The sequence below is a fragment of the Salmo salar genome, chromosome 18 (genome assembly GCF_965601325.2).
Source record: "Salmo salar chromosome 18, fSalSal1, whole genome shotgun sequence".
NCBI classification, from domain to species: domain Eukaryota; kingdom Metazoa; phylum Chordata; class Actinopteri; order Salmoniformes; family Salmonidae; genus Salmo; species Salmo salar.
The window spans coordinates 17,359,167-17,379,606 of NC_138308.1; the positions used below are offsets into that span (position 1 = coordinate 17,359,167).

A 20,440-nucleotide genomic window follows, 5' to 3' on the forward strand; every position below is an offset into this window, starting at 1 on the left:
CAGCTGCCCCATTAAACAACATAACACATCAATATACAAAAAATAAAGTGTGTGTGTTCCCCAGCCTTCACTTTCTCTGCTTCACCCTCCCTCTTCAGTCACTGAATAATGGTCGCCTTGACCTTTTTCAGTACCACCACTTGCTAACGGCCAGGGCCTAAAATGTACTTTTTGGTACACAGCCACTATGGCAGGTAGATTTAAAATTCTACCAGCCGCTCGGATTTTTTACCAGCCAAAATATTTAGCCTTGCAAAAGATTACAACAATAAAACACAAACAAATGGATGATCATGCTTTTGTCATGTTTCTAAAGCAATACATGTATTACTAGTAAGAAGTAATGTGGTATATTGTTCAATTACATTTTGTGACCTGAGTCTTTTAATCCTCCTGTTGTGTTCTGGTCGAATTGAACCGATTTACAAGTTTTCTCTCTGGAAAATGTAGTTCATTTAATCTGATTGTCATAAGGTTCCATGACTTTGTCCACACAGGGCATCTGAACACACAAAATACATTTTGATGATTTTCATTACATTTTGGGTGTTTTTATTTAACTATTGTACACCTGTGGTGTTCCCGGTCAAAAATGACCAGTCATTAGAAATGAATGGGTGAGACTACAATTAGTGTATAAAATTGAGTTCAGGCACATGCCCATTCATCAGATGGACACACTTCCTCTCCCAGACCCCCACATGCATGTGTGTTTGAGCACACACACACACAAACACACTCTTGTGTGCTACTGCCCAAAGAAAAATAAGTGCTCCTGATGACAACTCTGCACAGGGATTGCACTGTGAGTACTAGGGAGGACAGGAAGCCCAACGCTGTCCTGGATTACAACAGAGGGGGAGTTGACAACCTTGATAAGGTATGTTACTTTTTATCTTTCAAGTCTTGTACTTTTTTTTCTATTACCAGATTGTTTTATCTGCACCATAAAAATAAGACATGTTGTTGTTTGGTGAAATGCTCATTGAATTTGTGAACAATATGGAGTCAATTATATTCATTTGAATATGTAAATATGTTTTAGATGTGATAAATTAAAACAACGCTTTGATGCACATTTTCACGTTACTATGCAAGACATAAAATATCACTTGTATGTACTCATTATTTTATTTATTGATTATTGCACTTTTGCAGGTTACTGTCACATACTGTTGTAAGAGTATGACGGCACGTTGGCCCATGGTGGTGTTCTTCAACATCCTAGATGTGTCGGCCTACAACGCCTTTGTGGTGTGGATGGAGGTGAATCCAGGCTGGATGCAGGGGAAATTCTTCAAGAGGAGACTGTCCTTAGAAGAGTTGGGGAAAGCCATGGTGGCACCCCTCATTCAAAGGCGCCAACACCTTCCGCCAACACCATCCTCTGCTGGATTGGTGAGAGATATACAAGGGCCAGAAGCAAGATCTACGGCCGCCAGAGACAGAAGAGACAAAGGGAAGAGGTGCAATCTGTGTGCACCAAGAGATGTCAAAACGAGCGTTATGTGCCATAGATGCAGTGTATATATTTGCAAGGCACAAATAACAACCACCACGTATTGTCCAACATGTGCATGAGAACACACAGAATGTAACCACCACTGATTGACAGCTTGTGAACACTTTAATGTTTTTGTTATTGTTAGTAATACTGTTATTGTTACTGTTGTTCTTTAATAGGGTAATGTTTTCATGTTTAGTTTTGGGCCTATTTCCGTTCTTTACTAATAAAATCATACCGATCAGTTTTGACCAGGAACACAACAGATGTTATTTTGTGCCACTATTTAAACATTTGAAATGGTTTAAAAACAAATGTCCTTGTTAAACTTGGACACAAAGTAGTCTGTGATAAATAGCACAATGTTTCATCAGAGTATTTGTTAGATAAAATAATCCATACATTATACTTTTTTTTAAACTCAAGAACTAGTTGTTTGAGCTCAGGTCAATGAGGTCCACAAGCCGCAAATAGAAGTTCAAAACTTGTAATGTTCACAATAACCTAAGTTGATAAAAAGATCTAACACAACATTAGGTGATAATATATGGATTAATAATCAGCTATAATGGGGCGCTCATTTTGGACCGGGAACACAGAATGAATTAACATGAAACGAGCACAACGGGAGGGTTAACCAAAATATCACAGATGAGACTAAAGTGTTCATCTGCCCTCTAAAGCGGGAGGTTACCGTGGTAATGCCACGTCAATCATGTTTGTGCCTGTGAGACTGACTAGTATCCGCGTTGCTTCTCTTTCCTAGCAGTTGAAACTCAAACATCGAAAAACAACCTAGCTTGTGAACAAAACAACGAAAAATACCAAGGAACACAAGGACAAAGTCTCACTTCAGTAGACTTCCGTTTCAAGTAAATTAAACACACTTTTATGCCTGAGCGCAGTGCTTCTAAAAACGAATCTGTCACTCCGCTCTTCTGTCTTCTGTTTCATGTCAGATATAACCATATTCTGTAGAATACAATAGTAGCTAGCCATATCCTACAAAACAATGCAGATGTCACAGCAACTACCGGGCACGAAACCTCCTCTCCGGGCCCACAGACAAGCTAGGAGAGAGTCAAATGTGCATTCTAATATAGTTATTTACCCAACATTGGAATGATATTGGAATATTATACATTTCCATACCCTAAATAATTACATATGCAATGCCTAGCCAACCATATCATTGTTTGAAACCTGGACGTTTTGCATAGCCTATCTTACCTTGCTTTTAATAGGCTTTAGCCAAAATCCAACCATAGAAAAAAAGCTACGATTTCTTGATTTGCCATTGAAACCAGCATTTCTTCTTCTACTGTCCAAGGCAGTAAAGTACAATCCTATTGTTGCATCTTCAGATATTTCTTCTTTCTACGTTTCTACCTTTAGGCTGTATATCCATCTCTGTCGCATTATAAAAACCTCTCTTGTCAGGTGTGCCTTTTGAGAATGGTGTTCTCGGGGAATATCAATTTGGAACGTTCACGCAAATGTCCGAGACGAGTAAACGCATTGCTGCGCTTATAATGTGCATTATTCATAGTTGACCAACATTTTAAGCTAAATGTTGTGATCTGTTTCATCAGCCTCGTTTGTGTGTTTAAACATTTTAGTATGGAACCACTGTTCTATGCGTTTGATATTTTCCTGGCCTATCGTCCCGCAGCTGTGCCAACGTCTGTTTTGAACTGTCCCAGACACATTTTATAGGACGACCTTCATTTCGAGCCCTGTGTGTGTGTGTGTGTGTGCATGCAGGGGACAATTAATACGTTTCAACCTGTCCCTCACCTTCCTTCACTCCCTACCAGTGACACAGCGACAGTTTAAAATTATATTTCTTCCATTGCTAAAATCGATATACATATATACATTCACACGTTCCTGGCAAGTCGATGGAAACACACTTCCCATGCTCTTAGTCTGGCTTTGTGAGGCACCCTGCTGTCTGTGTCTGCATGGATGGGCCGGCTGGCTGTGTGTGTGTGAGAGCGAGTTTGTGTCTGTGTTTGCAATTGTGTACATTATGTTAAGTGTGTCTGTCTGTCTTTTTGTGTGTGTGTGTGTGTGTGTGTGTGTGTGTGTGTGCGTGCAAAAGTATATGTATCTGTGTGAGGGAGGACCATTGCAGTTACAGTGTACTTACTAGGCTATGCTGTAGAGCGTACTGAATATGTGCATGACTAGCTGTGACAGGTGATTGATCCAGTGCCATTAAGGGCCCAGAATGGCCCTCTAAAGGCTGCTGAGATCAGACTGTGAAGCAGTAGCACACTGATAGAGGGAGAGGGACCTCCCATTAGCCAATCAGTTAGTGGCCTTATGGCTGAATAGATTGATAATAGACTCCCCCCACGTCACTCTGGGGAATGGAGGAGAGGGAAGGGGGGTCATGAGAGGGATTGAGGGAGAAACAAAGGGAGGGTATATTGAGTGTTGTGAAGGGAAGAAGTGTGTGTGTCATGAGGAAGAAAGAGGGAGGTAGGAAGTGGAGGGGCAGGCTCTGAAACCAGGTAGTGTGAGGGTCCTAGGCCTGGAGGAGTATGTGCACAAGTCTAGTGTTCTTCAGTTGTTCTTTTAGGTGATAGTAAAAAATAAAATAAAAGCTTTTTCTTGTTTATTAAAATAACATCAAATTGATCAGAAATACAGTGTAGACATTAATGTTGTAAATGACTATTGTAGCTGGAAACGGCAGAATTTTTTTATTTAAATGAAATATCTACATAGGCATACAAAGGCCCATTATCAGCAACCATCACTCCTGTGTTCCAATGGCACGTTGTGTTAGCTAATCCAAGTTTATCATTTTAAAAGGCTAATTGATCATTAGAAAACCCTTTTGCAATTTGTTGTTCTGATAAAAGAAGCAATAAAACTGGACTTTAGACTAGTTGAGTATCTGGAGCATCAGCGTTTGGGGGTTTGATTACAGGCTCAAAATGGCCATAAACAAAGCTTTTCTTCTGAAACTGGTCAGTCTATTCTCGTTCTGAGAAATGAAGGCTTTACTATGTGAGAAATTGCCAAGAAACTGAAGATCACGTACAACACTGACCTATTCCCTTCACAGAACAGCGCAAACAGGCTCCAACCAGAATAGAAAGAAGAGTGGGAGGCCCCGGTGCACAACTGAGCAAGAGGACAAGTACATTAGAGTGTCTAGTTTGAGAAACAGACACCTCACAAGTCCTCAACTGGCAGCTTCATTAAATAGTACCCGCAAAACACCAGTCTCAACGTCAACAGTGAAGAGGCGACTCCGGGATGCTGGCCTTCAAAAATGTCATATCGGTGCATCACTAATTAATATATATATTAATTAGTGATGCACCGATATTACATTTTTTATATTAAATAAATATAAAATGAAATCATGTAGTAACCAAGTAGCCACCCTTTGCCTTGATGACAGATTTGCACACTTGGCATTCTCTCAACCAGCTTCTCTTGGAATGCTTTTCCAACAGTCTTGAAGGAGTTCCCACATATGCTGAACATTTGTTGGCTGCTTTTCCTTCACTCTGCGGTCCAACTCATCCCAAACCATCTCAATCGGGTTGAGGTCGGGTGATTGTGGAGGCCAGGTCATCTGATGCAGCACTCCATCACTCTCCTTCTTGGTGAAATAGCCCTTACACAGCCTGGAGGTGTGTTGGGTCATTGTCCTGTTGAAAACACATTGACACACAATGTCCCCAATCACTGCCCTGGGACATTGGGTATATGAAAAAAAAATTGACCAGAGGAAAGAGTGCCTCCTATTGGCTCTCTAACACCACAGGTTAGTCTGATGCTCTGTGTTAGAGAACGGGCCATAGCTCTAGCCACGGTCTTCTGTGTTGATTCTGGTGAGCAGCCAGCTCTGATAGCCAGAGTTTGTTTGAGCTGCACTATCAATATTAGGATAGCCACTGGAGCTGGGAGCACAGGTCCTACTAGGGGACTCTGATACACATACTCAGTATGTGACTTGTCTATGAATTCTGGTTAACTAAGGGGTTGTGTAAGATTTGTTTGGGTTCCCACTTGCGTACATATGTTTTTATGTCACTGGTTTTAGATGAACAAGTATGTGTGTTGTGTCGGTCCTCTTGCGCTGTTCCCCCTGGTCCCCCCTCCCACAGAGGAGATGGCTGCGTTCTCTCTGAGCACTATGAAGCATTAAAATGGGATTCTGGGTGGTGGAGAACAAAGGAGCCACCCTCTGTACTGTGTTGCTCATATACACATACACAAAAGGGAGAGTGTCATGGTAGAGCTGTGATGAATCCCCTAGACAGAATGCACACTGGGTTTCACACGATTATTTGGTAAATATTCCAGTTGAAGGAACTCAAACTAGTTTGCACACACACCCCTCTGTAGAATATTCTAAATGGGGGATTAATTGAATCATTGGCTTGGTGATTATTTGAGTAGTTGAATCTGTGTAAGAGCAGTGCTAGCTGAAGGAGAAACACTGTTCTGGTACACAGTCCTTTGATTAGGAGGGGTGGTGGAGGTAAACAAATGCTAACCCAATGCTTTGCCTACCTCCTCCTTTCATACATTTCCATGTGGGTGTTTTCATGTGTTTGTTTGCATTGAAGGCTGTTGCTGTTGAGAGGCGGAGGCAGCCTTCCATTGACCAGACACATGCCTAGCTAAAGCTAATAGTTACCATGATGGTGTCGCCTTACAGAGCAGGACTGTCCATCTGCCTGGCCTTGACCCTCAATTTGTCCCTTGTACAGGCCTTCTGAGACTGACGGACAGACAGACGCAACACGCCTGAGGGACAGACACAAGGACAGCACCAGAGGACGTCTCCACGGCAACAAGAGGTCAGAGACTGTAGGTGGATTTACATCAGATTTGCAACTTTTCTGTGTACACTAACCTTGGATATGGTGTGGCCAAAGTCACATTCCTGCTTCATGTGTGAGTTCATTTATTAAACATACCGTAAATACCATAGTATATAGACACACAAAATGGCAATTCAAACTATACAGGAGCTTCTCATCTAAACCATATTGCACATAGTGTTGCACACTTGATTAATGCAATGGTTCACAAATGTGTGTATATTTTAAAAGCCTCCGGAGGTGTAGTGTGGTAGACCTCTCTTATCATTAGAACCGCTGGGCCTCGAGAGACCCCCTTCAAGCTAGTGAGGTGTCATTCTGACTGCAACATTCTAACAGTGTAATTATAATGAACAAAAATAGAAACGCAACATGTAAACATTTCAAAGATTTTACTGAGTTACAGTTCATATAAGGAAATCAGTCAATGGAAAGAATTTCTTTCGGCCCTAATCTGTGGATATCAAATGACTGGGAATACAGATAAGCATCTGTTGGTCACACATTCCTTAAAAAAATGGTAGGGGCGTGGATCAGAAAACCAGTCAGTATCTGGGTCCACCATTTGCCCACAAGCAGCGCAACATATCTCCTTCGCATAGAGTTGATTAGGCCTGGGGAATGTTGTCCCACTTCTCTTCAATGGCTGTGCGAAGTTGTTGGATATTGGCTGGAACTGGAACACGCTGTCGTACACATCGACCGAGAGAATCCTTAACATGCTCAATGGTGAGTATGCAGGCCATGGAAGAACTGGTACATTTTGAGCTTCCAAAAATAGTGTACAGATCCCTGCAACATGGGGCCATGCAATATCATGCTGAAACATGAGGTGATGGCGACGGATGAATAACATGACAATAGGCCTCACGATCTCGTCACGGTATCTCTGTGCATTCAAATTGCCATCGATAAAATGCAATTGTGTTTCGTTGTTCATAGCTTATGCCTGCCCACACCATAACCCCACCGCCACCATGGGGACACTCTGAACGTTGACATCAGCAAACCGCTTGTCATTGTGAGGCCGGTTGGACGTACTGTCGAATTCTCTAAAATGACATTGGAGGCGGCTTATGGTAGAGAAATTAACATTTAAGTATCTGGCAGCAGCTCTGGTGGACATTCCTGCAGTCAGCATGCCAATTGCACGCTCCCTCAAAACTTGAGACATCTGTGGTGTTGTGTTACAAAACTTCACATTTTAGTGGCCTTTTATTGTCCCCAGCACAAGATGGACCTGTGTAATGATTATGCTGTTTAATCAGCTTCTTGATATGCCACACCTGTCAGGTGTATGAATTATCTTAGGAAAGGAGAAATTCTCACTAACAGGGATGTAAATGAATTTCTTCACAGCATTTGAGAGAAACGCTGTTTGTGCATATGAAGCATTTCTCGGATCTTTTATTTGAAACATGGGACCAACACTTTACATGTTGAGTTTATATTTTTGTTCAGTGTAATACGTTGTCTTTGTTGGAACTATGAAACGGAAAGCATATGTGTTGGAACACGGTCACAGCTTAAGTAAAAAGAAAACCACCAAAACGCACGGTCAAATGATGAAAACATCAGTAGCCTAAACCTCATAAGTGCAAAGTGTGCTTGATAAATAGTGAAAATCAGCACAAAAGCAAAAATGGCATGATAATGAATGTGTCCTTATAAGAGCAGTCAAAAATAGTCAATTATTGTCAGCTCATGCTTACATTGTGTGCGTCTTGGGATCAGTTGGATTTAATTTAGCTGTTATCCTTTGTCGACACAAATCTTTGTCACTTTCACTTGCTTGACTCACTTTGACATACCTTTGTTTGGTTGTAGTGCATAATAGTCTCCGGTTTTCTCTTTATGTCCCCATGACAGAAACGTTCTTTCTTGCCTTGTGAGTGTTGTCTTGTCATTCTTCAGCACCGTACAGCGGCTGTGCAGGTGCCTTATTTTGCGCAGAGGGATGGTGCTCCCTTCTCACTTTGTTCATGGTGCCGACAAGGCTCGTCTTCTTGGTAAGCAACTTGTTCGCCAATGACAGTGAAGTGAAGAAATTGTCCATGGTGACATTTCTCCCCTTGCCAACGTAAGTTCCACAAGCCCTGGTCACCACATTCTCTGACACTTGCTCAATTGTCACCCTATGTGGATCTTTTCCCAGATATGGAAAGGCGTTCAGCATGTGCAATTACCCACGCTCTCACTGTGTAGCCCACTCCAAGTAGGCCAGAGTAGACTCAAAAATGACATGCCCTCTTTTAAACTGCTTGTAACTCCAGTTCGGTTTGTGATACTAAGACTCTAACAATGGCAGTGTGTTATATAGACTTATTTAGGAAAAGTCAAGGACTGAGGGGGGCATGACTTAAATGGCAGAGTAATACAATTGTTTAATTCAGGAGCAGTCAAAATGACTGCTTTAGTGTTAAACAGAGATTTGAGTCCTGGACCTAGTTTGCGACGTCACAGTAGTGTAGTGTAAAGAGGCCCGGTGTGTTTGACTGTTGTACAGGAGATTGTGTGTGTCATGCCCCTCTGTGTTTTCTATCTGTTTTCGGTGGTGTTAAGGTCGCTGTGTATCTGGGTCAAAGTCTATGAAGGGGTCAATGTTCCATGAGGCATTCTAACAAAAGGCAGAAATGTGCATCTTTTTTTCTTACACAGCGTATCTGTACAAAATGTAGCTATTAGTATTCATGGATATAGTATAGTTGCTAGCTGCCAATATCCATATCCCTGCGTAGGCCTGTTATTGTTGAATTACACTTTGATGAAATTTCAGAGGACTCATTTATGGGAAACATTGAATTTACTGGCCCTAACAAATGTTCCTTTCATCTGCACAGTGGACTGTGTTTGTACTATTAATGTTCTGGTAAATGTATTTGTAGTGTTTCTCTGTGTGTCGAAGCTCAAGCTTCACGGCATAGCAGATAGACATTAGAATGCCCTTTGCGCTCAAGGATGAATAGAATGGAATAAACATACCTGCAGTTTGAGAGTCGCTTTGCCCATGTTTTTTTGTCTTGGTTATTTTAGTGCAGCGATGCGGATGTCAAAGTGCCCTGCTGTTGAGAGGGAAATACATTACGAGCTTATAGAATTATGGAGATTGTAGCAGTTGTAACATTCATGAGGTACCACTCATTTGATTTGATGTCTATTTCTCTACTTTTTGCCGACGGACTGCTGTCCTCTCGCTTCCCTCTTCTGCTATGCTGGGAAGAGCTTTGTGTGTGCCTGTGTGGTTCTGTGTGCCTGTGTGGTTCTGTGTCTCAGAGTTTCTTTGTGTGTACCTGTGTGGAGAGAGTCCAGATGTTTTGTAGCAAGGTTGGCAGCAGCCTGAGATTAGCATGCTGGCCACTGTGGGGAAGATAAATAGCCCTCTGTCATGGTAAAAAAAAAAAACAGTCCCTTTGTCTTTGATGTGCTCCAACTCCCAAATTGCTTTTATCTACCCAGAGCCAGAGAACACGCAACGGCTGGATCTCTTTATTAATCCCCTGCCTACCTGATCGCATTGCCTCTGCCTGCCTGCCTGCCTGCCTGCCTGCCTGCCTGCCTGCCTGCCTGCCTGCCTGCCTGCCTGCCTGCCTGCCTGCCTGCCTGCCTGCCTGCCTGCCTGCCTGCCTGCCTGGGCTCGCTGTGTCTGTAGCCAAGGGAGACTAAAATACCCAGTACATTCAGGTGAAGAAATGGAGCTTAAGATTATATAGAATTGTTAATGGCTGTTAGTGTTGTTTTCCTATTGTTAGCTCTATTTGTCAAGTCTAACGACCTAGGCTAAGTAGACTCTTACCAGCCCTTAAAAATAAACACTTCATATTTCCTATTTTCACCTATGTTCTTCCATTCTCCATGGATCTCTCAAGCGTCGACTGACTCTATAATATTGTAATTTCATTGCTTAACTGCGTGAACAGCACTGGTGGAAAAGGGTAAGGCGCATAAGGGCAGCTGCACTAAAAACTCAGCTCTGCTCAGCCTTCCCCAAAGACATGTAATGCTTAAGTGAGTGGCTTGTGTTGTCTGCCCTAGCAGTGTAATGGCTGTGTGGAAATAAGTCACCTGAAGGGGTAGTCTTCTGCTCTTATTGATACTTATTTTTCTTGATTCAAAAGGAATCTTGATAAATATGCTGTTTTTCTTCTAAAGAAAGGTCTGTACAGTCGGCCTTCCATGCAGCTGTAATAAACCTCCGTATTGGTGGTGCTTGTGTGAAGTACATCAGTCTGTGCTTTCATTCATGTATGTGATGAAAAGCCTTTGAGTGAGTAATGCCATCACCTCATTACGAAAGCCAGAGGTGGTCAGCACTTCTGTCAGCGAGAAGAAACATGATGACAAATGCGTCAGTCATTACACCCCAGTGACCCTCAAGGTCCCATCTCAAGGGCGAGATGTGAGATGTGACATCTCTGTTTCTGTAACACTATAATTAACCCCTGACCTCTACCAAACAGGAAGTCAGAGAAAACACTCAGGGCGAGTTTTCTCACAGTAATGGAGGGTCCCGATGTGATTGGCGGCTCACTATCCAGTCAGAGCGGTCAGGCTTGTGTTTGTTCACGCCAGGGTTTCCATTAGCTGGGAATAGTCAGCTTTTGGCAGATGAAAAAAAAAAAAAAATATGGAGAAGCCGATAAATCCAATTAATCGTCCAGGAGAAAAATGATACAATTCCATTGCTAAATAATGCTTTTTAGGCTATTCATTGATGGAAATACCAGTCTATGTAAATACATTTGACTGGTCATACTTATCTGCCTATAGGTTAATTTGCGTAATTTAGTGGAATTAAATTGGCCCGTGTACAGTATATTAGTTTTGTATGCCCATCTTATTCATCACACGAGTAGCTTACAGCATCTCAAACAGCAAATGCATAGGCAACGGAAGGCAGGCTCCATCAGCGAGTCACACACCGCCTTGCAATGAGCTGTATGCATTTTGAAAACATATACTTCATTGTTTGAAACCTGAATGTTTTACATGTCTTACCTTGCTTCAAGGTAGCCTAGCCAAAATCAGACCATATGTGTGGAGGGTATTATTTTATATCAACTGTCTTTCATTGTCCAGTAGCCAAAGGCACAATCCTAGTCATATTATCAACCCATGTTAGTTGTTGCATATTAGATCTCCCCTCTTCCTGTATTTCTAACTAATATTTTCATCTGTCACATGAAACTGCTCTCATGTGCAGTGATCTTCTGACAACTGTGTTTTCCTGCTAATTGCATTATGGAACGAACATTAGTGCGTAGCCTACTGCCTGGTGTGCATTGCTGCGCTTGTAATTTGAATAAATAATAGTTTGATACTAACCTACGTGAAATTTCATAACTTTAAAACCATGACCAGAGAGAGACTGTCAAAGAATACAGTAACGAGCTTCTGTTTTTATGAGTGTTCATGTTGGAAGTTTTTTTTAAAGCACTATCAACACTGTTTTTATTCAATACTTTTACAAACCATAAAGTTTGCTTCTCCCTACTTCCACTAGTGCTACAACCAGCACCGCAGCTGAAATGAATGAGTAGCCATTAACCAATTGTATCGATAGGCCTGTGTTTTTTTAAATTATTAGTGTCTCTTTTAATATCGAGGAATAGTTCACTTTCTTTGGTCATAGGAACAACAACATGAATTTGTCCATGAGGCAGAAATAATGCAGTGCAACTCGAGTGCGGCCATCAGGTGGAAGACGGTCCCCCCCCCTCCGGTCAGTCTCAGCAGAGGGAGGGAAAGAGCAGGGACTGTGAGAGGCGGACCCTCTATTTCTCTCTCCCTCCCTCTGCTGAGACTGACGCGGATGCAGGTACCATCAGTCCAGTCAAATAAAAAAAGTGAATTATTTCAATTTATGCCCAGCTGTGCCTCTCAACTAATGCAACAGCTGATGAATTTAGTTATTTGATTTTGTCATTATTATTTAGTTATTTGAAATATAATATGGTCTGAGAAGGACATTATTAGCAGGCTAAGCGTTGCCATGCTGTGATGATGAATTAGGCGTACCGCACAAACTTCATTCCTACACAACTGTTTTTATTAGAGTCATGTTGAAGGAGTCTACATTGTTTAAGTCATGTTGAAAAATAATTCAGAGCGGTAGATCTTGGCTTTCATTTTGACTCAGAAAAGGTTGGTGGCCGCTAAGAGGTGTCACAATGCAGACTAGGGACATGGTGACCTGTGTAGGCTATTTATATTCTGTGCGTTTCTCTGTGTGTGTGTGTGTTTTCATTTTGCATTCTCTAGTTCTATGTCTCTCCCAGTTGACTCTGTGCTCTGTGGTGCTGTTTGAAACGGCCACCTGAGCGGAGAAGCACAAAAGCAGCTCTCCTGTGTGGTCCCTCTCAGCACCACTGTGTGTGTGTCACTATGTGTGTGCGTTGCTATGTGTGGGCGCTGTAAGTGTTTTGTGTTTGAGTGCTGTGGGCGAGCGAGTTGTGTGTGAGCGCTGTGCGTGTGCCAAGAGGAAGGCCTTGAACCCTCGCAGCCCCCCAACTCTGAGAGCTAATTAAGGGATGTTTCCTGCGCCCTGTCTGCTCGGCCCTCTGAATGAGCCTGTTCCTCTATGCACACCTACATACTGCCTGGTGTCTCTCTGTGGCTGCTCTGCTCACTGGCCTTCAGCTAGAGCCACACAGCTTCTCACCATCACTCATCCTTAGCTACATACACCCATGAACAAAAACACTCTTACAGCTTAAGGCCCCATAGCGAATCAGCCTCTGTTTGTGTGTGAATGTGCGTGCATCTTCAGTGCATGTAGATTCCTCTTTTTGTCTTTTTGTGTCACCCCCCCGGGTCTGTGCATGTGGGGTCCTCCGGGACTTTTTGTGTGCACGGTGGAATTGATGAGAATGAATTGAGAATGCTGGCAAGAGGCTGGGGAACGAAAGAGGAGAAAGGGAGGCCCTCTAATGAAAGATGATGATGAGGGAGAAACAGAAAAGATAGCCTGGGAGAAATTGTTCCAAATACATTTTAATTGGTAAGAAGGGAATCCCTTGTTTTGGGAGTTGGAGTGGGAGTGCCTCGAACCAATTCAAAGAGAGAAAATCAAGCGACACAAACACTTTTACTACACTCTCACACATACCAACCAGTTATATGGAGCCTCAGCGATTGATTGGCCAGCTGTGAAAGACCATTATTGCGACCTGTGCATGGAGGCGAGAGGAAGCTGTGAGTCATGAACAGTGTGAGGACTCCATGGGGGTGGGGGCACTTCTCGCCTATCCTAGGGGTACGAGTCATGGGAGGGGAGTGGGTGTACTGTACTGTACACCTGCCTGAACAGAGAAAGAGCGGTGTAAATAGTCTGTTTTCTTTGTGGACCTCTAATAGCGCTGGGCCTCAGGAAGCAGTGTGTGACTGTCCCCGACCAATTAAAAAGCTCCCAACCACCTCTCTGAGCGGAGTCGTGTGGCAGGAGCAAGAGGTGATGGATTTATCTGTAAGGTGTTGAGGTCGCTGGACCGTATCTCTGCCTCCAGAGGCCTCCTAGACGCTGTCCTCTACTGTAGCGCCTCCCTCACTCTTCTCCCTTTTCTCACTTTCTGCTTTTCGGTGGCATTCAGACAGAGTTTTTGTATCCCTCAGCTACGGATTGAGTCCATTGTTTTACTAAGGAAGTCGCATGTTGACAGACGTCTCTCTGTCTACTATTTAACATGTGTCTTTTGCACTGTCGGTTACATTTCGGGATATTATTTTTGATGATATATCGTATTGTTTTGACTATCGCAATATTTTTGCTCTAGTTGGTGGTGCCTGCACCAAAACTCCAGTAGTTGTCCTCCATAGCTTCTTTTACATCTTTTTAAATAGGGAGCCAATATGCTTTTGTCACTTTTATTTACATGACTGATCAACACTAGTTTTCTCGTGGCTCTCTCTTGTCCCTCTGCAGCAGACATATGGTGAGCAATATGTTTGGAACATCGAATTGCAGTATCGAATCGCAATCGTGAGAATAGCAATATATATCTTATTGGCACCTAAGTATCGTGAGGTCCCTGGCAATTCCCAGCTCTACTTTACATTGCTGGGCCTTTGTCCTCCCTTCTCAGTGATCTGGACCCTCTAACCTCTCTGTTGTCCCTTCCTAGGGGAGAGGGGATGTGGCCCCAAAGGGTTGGCCACTGTGTGTTGCTGCAGATGCTAATGCCATATCACTTGTGTCAGTCACCATACTGTACACTCTCACAGGCAGCCATAGACCCCTAGACACATCCTAGGTTGCCTTTGGTGTCTGTGGGGTAAACAGCTCATAGATCTGCGTACCTAAGGGGAACTTCTACCCAGAAATTCAACCTCCTAAGTCAGGAGACAAGCTCCACCCCCCACCCATGTGTTTTAAATGCAGAAAAACATTGCGGGGGACAGAATGAATGGAAGCAGCAGAAGAGAAGTGGTCAGAGGGGACGATACAGTAGTAAGTGGACAGAGAGGGATTGAGTGGGAAGCAGCCTGAGATGTGTGGCCAATAGAGAACAGTCCCGTCCAAGCAGAACTCTGCTGGCTTGCTGTTAAGCCTGCAGCCACTGATTTAAGACCGCTAATCAGATGAATGAGATGAAGGCGTTGAGGAGGGCAGGCTGAATCTAATGTTGTGCGAGAGATGAGATGAGGATGCCGTGCTCTGCTTTGGCCCCCAGGAGGTAGCGTGTGCGTGTCTCGTGTGAGAACCCAGGCTGACATCTGAGACAGTCTGCCACAGCCTGAGAGCAACATCACCCATGCCATACCATGGTATACACAGCACGGTATCTACAAACACACTACACTCACACTAAATGCTAACTATTCTAACGTCAGTTCACACACAGCACAGAAACGGATTTCTATCATCATAATGCATAGACTACAGTACATACTCCAACACATCCAGGACATAGGCACACTTGTGTAACCGATCATGCAATTATCCACACAATACAAGCATATTACAATGCACCAATAGTCATTTATAACACACACACACACACACTGTCTGGCTATGTGTTTTGGAGTAGAATGCAGGGCTAGGAAGAGGAGGTTGAGTCAGACAGCAGTGCTGAGGCAGGCGGGTACGTAGGGGACAGCGGGGTGCCCTGTAACCCTGTGCTCTGGAGCAGCCAAAGGCAAGCTATCGATCCAGCCGCATACTGGGACCAGTGGACCAAGTCGAGAGGGGCCTGGAAGTGTGACCGCTGACCGCCGCTCTACCCCCATCTCCTGGCCGTCCCAGGGGCTTGGTGGGAGTTGCTGGGGGGGGGGGGGTTTAAGGGTCAGGCCCTTCCTCCTCTAGCAGTCCTAAATTACTCTGTAGCCCTGCTCATCTGGGTCACTGCTTCCCACACTGGAAGGGAACTGGGAACACAGTGTACAATACTATTCCCTCAAGACTGTAGCCTCTCAGCTTCTACATGCACTCACTCATGCAGACATAGACAGTGGTAGATCTAGAGACACACACAGATTTAATTGTATTGGCAGGAAGAGCCTGTTTTATTCACTTTGACTATTGATGTATAGTGAGCTTGGGAGATGGAGGGGGAACGAGAGGCACATAGCTGCTCTCTGAAATACACAAATGTAGAACACACCTGGGACGTAAACAGTATGCATATTTACACACACACAAACACACATTCATTCATACTGTATGCACGTGCACACACACTCCCAACAGGCGCACTTCAGCACACCACACGCACACACTGACACAGTGTTGACCCGGCCGCTTTCCCGTTTGGATTATAGCCTTGGCCTGCTCTCTGAGACCGCACTGCTTCCTCAGTACTGACTGCCAGACAAAGACAGACACACAGCAACCAGGGCGTCCACCTCACCACTATGCCAAGGCCAATGGCGATGCCCACAACCTTACCTTTCATCTTCAACCAAACCCCAGTGACTATACATGAGGCTTTATCTACTAATCTCCTGCATAAGGTCATTTAGTTTATTTCCTCCTTTATTCCTATTTTGGCTTCTACTGCGTTATTATTGTCGAGGAGATGAAATGGGCTATTTATGATTAGTGTGGTGGTAGTTGTAGTCGTTTTTGAAGGTCAGTGATTACATATTTACATTGCTCTCTGTATGCACAGTTGATTTAGCCCTAATCCAGTTCCCCCAGAGCATGTTTGCTGGAGGCCATTTGAAAACGTGGCAGCAGCAGGCCTAGCCACAAGTCAGGGTCAGTGATGTCATTAAAACGCGACTCCTGCCAGACAGGTGGTCATGTTAACCCCCTCCCTTTCAAATGTTGATATACTCACGCACATTGGGGTTTGTGTGTACACACACGGTGGGTGGCCTTGTGTGGCTCCTCCACCGGCCGTACAGATGCAGGGGTTTATTATATAAACACCCAATGGCGTTGCGTGTGGGAATGGAACGCGGCAGCGGTAGAAGCAACACAGCAGAATCCTATAGAATAACAATACCACACACTCCCTGTGTTTGACTGCTGGGATTCCCTGAGCCTAATTCTTAACAAATGTGCTTTCTCAGCTGGCACTTGTATTGGTTCATTCCAATGACTGTATATATGAATGGACAAAGTCATCGATCACGTGACACCATTCTTCCATATGGTAAGACTCAATAGCGCATTGAAGCCAAGTGAAGTCAGTTAAGATGGCGTCTCACGGAGAGATGACATGCTCAGTTTGAGCTACTCTAGGAAGTGACATTTGCAGCCTAGCTCAGTGCTGGCAATAAGACTGTTAAATGGCTAAGGACTACTCCTCTCCTACAGACCAGGTCTCTACCCACTCAGACACAACCAACGCTGCTGCTAAAATGATTATTGATTAGATGTGTGACTCCATTCCACTGCTGTCATTGATAATTGATTTTATTACCATTATTAGTGTATCTATTTATCCTGCTACTGGTCATTAGTACTGTTTACAACGTATATATTACCATTACTATATTACCATAAGTATTTATGTATTCCTGTTACCAGTAACTTTTCAGCCCAGTTTACATGTATATCCTTCTACCAGTAACTTCTCAGCCCAGTTTACATGTATATCCTTCTACCAGTAACTTCTCAGCCCAGTTTACATGCATGTCCTTCTACCAGTAACTTCTCAGCCCAGTTTACATGTATATCCTTCTACCAGTAACTTCTCAGCCCAGTTTACATGTATATCCTTCTACCAGTAACTTCTCAGCCCAGTTTACATGCATATCCTTCTACCAGTAACTTCTCAGCCCAGTTAACATGCATATCCTTCTACCAGTAACTTCTCAGCCCAGTTAACATGCATATCCTTCTACCAGTAACTTCTCAGTCCAGTTTACATGTATATCCTTCTACCAGTAACTTCTCAGCCCAGTTTACATGCATATCCTTCTACCAGTAACTTTTCAGTCCAGTTTACATGCATATCCTTCTACCAGTAACTTCTCAGCCCAGTTTACATGTATATCCTTCTACCAGTAACTTTTCAGTCCAGTTTACATGCATATCCTTCTACCAGTAACTTCTCAGCCCAGTTTACATGCATATCCTTCTACCAGTAACTTTTCAGTCCAGTTTACATGTATATCCTTCTACCAGTAACTTTTCAGCCCAGTTTACATGTATATCCTTCTACCAGTAACTTCTCAGCCCAGTTTACATGCATATCCTTCTACCAGTAACTTCTCAGCCCAGTTTACATGTATATCCTTCTACCAGTAACTTCTCAGCCCAGTTTACATGTATATCCTTCTACCAGTAACTTCTCAGCCCAGTTTACATGCATATCCTTCTACCAGTAACTTTTTTTTAAATCTAGAAACCCACCGACCTCAAGGATCCTATTTTCGGCTTACAATGTCTGCAGTACTGCGGACGGCCTTGAACTTTCGTGGCTTCAATGAGAGGGGGCAGTCATTCTCCCCTGGTTCAATCTCCCCCTCATCACTCCAGGGCTGCTCTCTCCCTGCCAGGTTAAATATACTCCTGATCCCCCCTCCACTGTTTCCTCCTTATCTCCAGCCGGCTGCCCTTGTTTGCATGGCATCCCTCCATGGAGAGATTACTGGGGCCCCATGGTTTTGACGCAGCGCACCGGGTAACAGTGTAAATATTGTGACATGTTTTTTTCCCCAAGCCGACCGGCACGTCAAGGCTATACCACCTGTGGGCCCGCTGCGACGCTCTTTCTCCTCTGTCAGAACGCCAGTGCTCCACTGTGCCGCAACGGATGGCCTGCCTAATGAAGTGCCATCTTTAATCTTTAAATATTTATTCTGCTTTAATGAGGGAGATATTCTTTGAATATTTTTCACTCTGGAGGTTCTCCTCTGAGGGAACGAGCAGTCTGTGTGTGTGTCCTCTCTTCCCCTCAACCTAGACCCTGGTTTCAGACTTAATTTAGATATTTTTAGCCGTCCATCTGACTAACAAAGCCATGCCCGTCAATGCTGTGTGTTTGCATTGCTTTCCAGGAACTGTCAAGCTATTACGTTAAATGACAGGACGGAGAGACAGTTTCTTACATGAATTTGCTAGTCAAAGATAATCAAGTGAAACTAAGTCACCATACATGGAAAGACCTCAACAAAAGCTTATTCCTCTTCTGCTTCCCTTCTATGAAAAGAGCTTCCTCATCTGTCTGTTTCCATCTGCCTGTCTATCAGGCTGAAATGGGATATTAATTTGACTATAACAGTTTTGTCTCACACAGCAGTCCGTGTTATGATCTAGTCATAAATCCAGTAGAGTGTTGTTAGTCAGGAAGTGATAATGATCAGAGTGTTGGAGCGTTGTGCAGGCAGTTCAGTTAGTGGCTTTTCAACTATCATTTCCTTCAGATGATGACCTTGGCTATTTTATTACCGTGCTCTCATTGGGAATATATTGTAGTAGGTTTATGGTCAGTTCATTTGCAAGTGATAGGTACTCTTTTTTTTATATTTTAGCTACCATAGATGACCGCTTTTTTACTTTCATGGGCTTTGTAGCACCTTTGGAGCAGGTTTCCCAGACACAGATTAAGCCTCGGTCTAAAAAGCATGCTCAATGGAAAATCTCTATTGCCATTGTCCTTTAGTACAGGACCAGGTATAAACTGTATCTGGAAAGCCGTCCCAGTTTTAACGCCCCTATGTTTAAACGATCATGTACTACCATCGACTCCTTGCCTGGCCTCCAGTTAAAGAAAATATATCCACAGTGGTTAAAGCCAGACGACAAACTCCATGGCAACGAAGGAGAAAACTGATATTTCTTAGAAAATATACCCAGTGAAAAGCGATGTTTATCTTAGTCCAGAACACTCCACTGAGGTATAGTGCTGAGGGATTAACCGAAATTGACTTTTTTTTAACAGCTTGACCAACTGTTGGTTCAATTATGTTAATTCTACTTTGTTTGTCTTTTTTCTGTGAGCTCAATGCGCAGCAGACTCATTGGAGAATTATCAGCTCAAGACCGAACTGTACGATGTAGTAGGGAGTTGTAGTTTCCAACAGGCCAATATTCCACACAGTTTAGTGCAGAAAATGTGGTAATTAACTACTATGACCATAATCCATTGCAAGCCTACTTGTCCAGTCTGTGTTTCTTTTATGCCTGCTGTGTAAAAGAGACAGAAGTGATTTGATAGTTGGTATTCAGCAGTCATGAAAGTATGTCTTATTTACTTTAAAGAACTACTCAAATAGTGACTTTGTCAGACAGCGTAGGCAGCAGCTCTAGAAATGATTTGGAATTAAATCATAAAGTCATCAAATAATATAATATACACAACTGAAATATTTTATTAAAGTAATGTGAATAAATAATGGTTAATAAGTGATAAGCAGTAATGGGACTTTTATTCATTGTTTTGTTCTGTGTTACAGCATTCAACCCACATAATGCATAGAGCATTTAAACGGCCACACCAGTAGAAATCCACTTTTTCGACCTGAAAGACGATGGCCAGAGCTTACCCATGATGTTGCACAACGATGTAAGTCAATAAGTCATCGTTTTAGTCAAAGTATAATATATTTGAAGTGCCAAATCCTAATGTGTGACTTCCGATGTTTCCGTGAGTCTTACATGTCTTTTCCTACATGCTGACGTGCAAATTATTTT

The 20,440-nt window shown here is 43.2% G+C and overlaps 1 protein-coding gene across 22 annotated transcripts in view; it reads left to right on the forward strand.

Annotated features, from left to right (window-relative positions):
* The window catches only part of ndst2a (N-deacetylase/N-sulfotransferase (heparan glucosaminyl) 2a), a 162,066-nt gene that overhangs the window by 111,949 nt on the left and 29,677 nt on the right, over positions 1-20,440 (forward strand). For 4 of the 22 annotated variants that reach the window (XM_082964759.1, XM_014154557.3, XM_014154552.3 and 1 more), the window contains 3 exons: positions 6,247-6,346; positions 9,817-10,041; positions 20,203-20,312. The gene's annotated coding sequence lies outside the window, so the exon portion shown is untranslated. The remainder of the gene's footprint in view (positions 1-6,246; positions 6,347-9,816; positions 10,042-20,202; positions 20,313-20,440) is intronic. The other 18 variants (XM_045700785.2, XM_045700787.2, XM_014154554.3 and 15 more) reach the window with 6 other exon arrangements.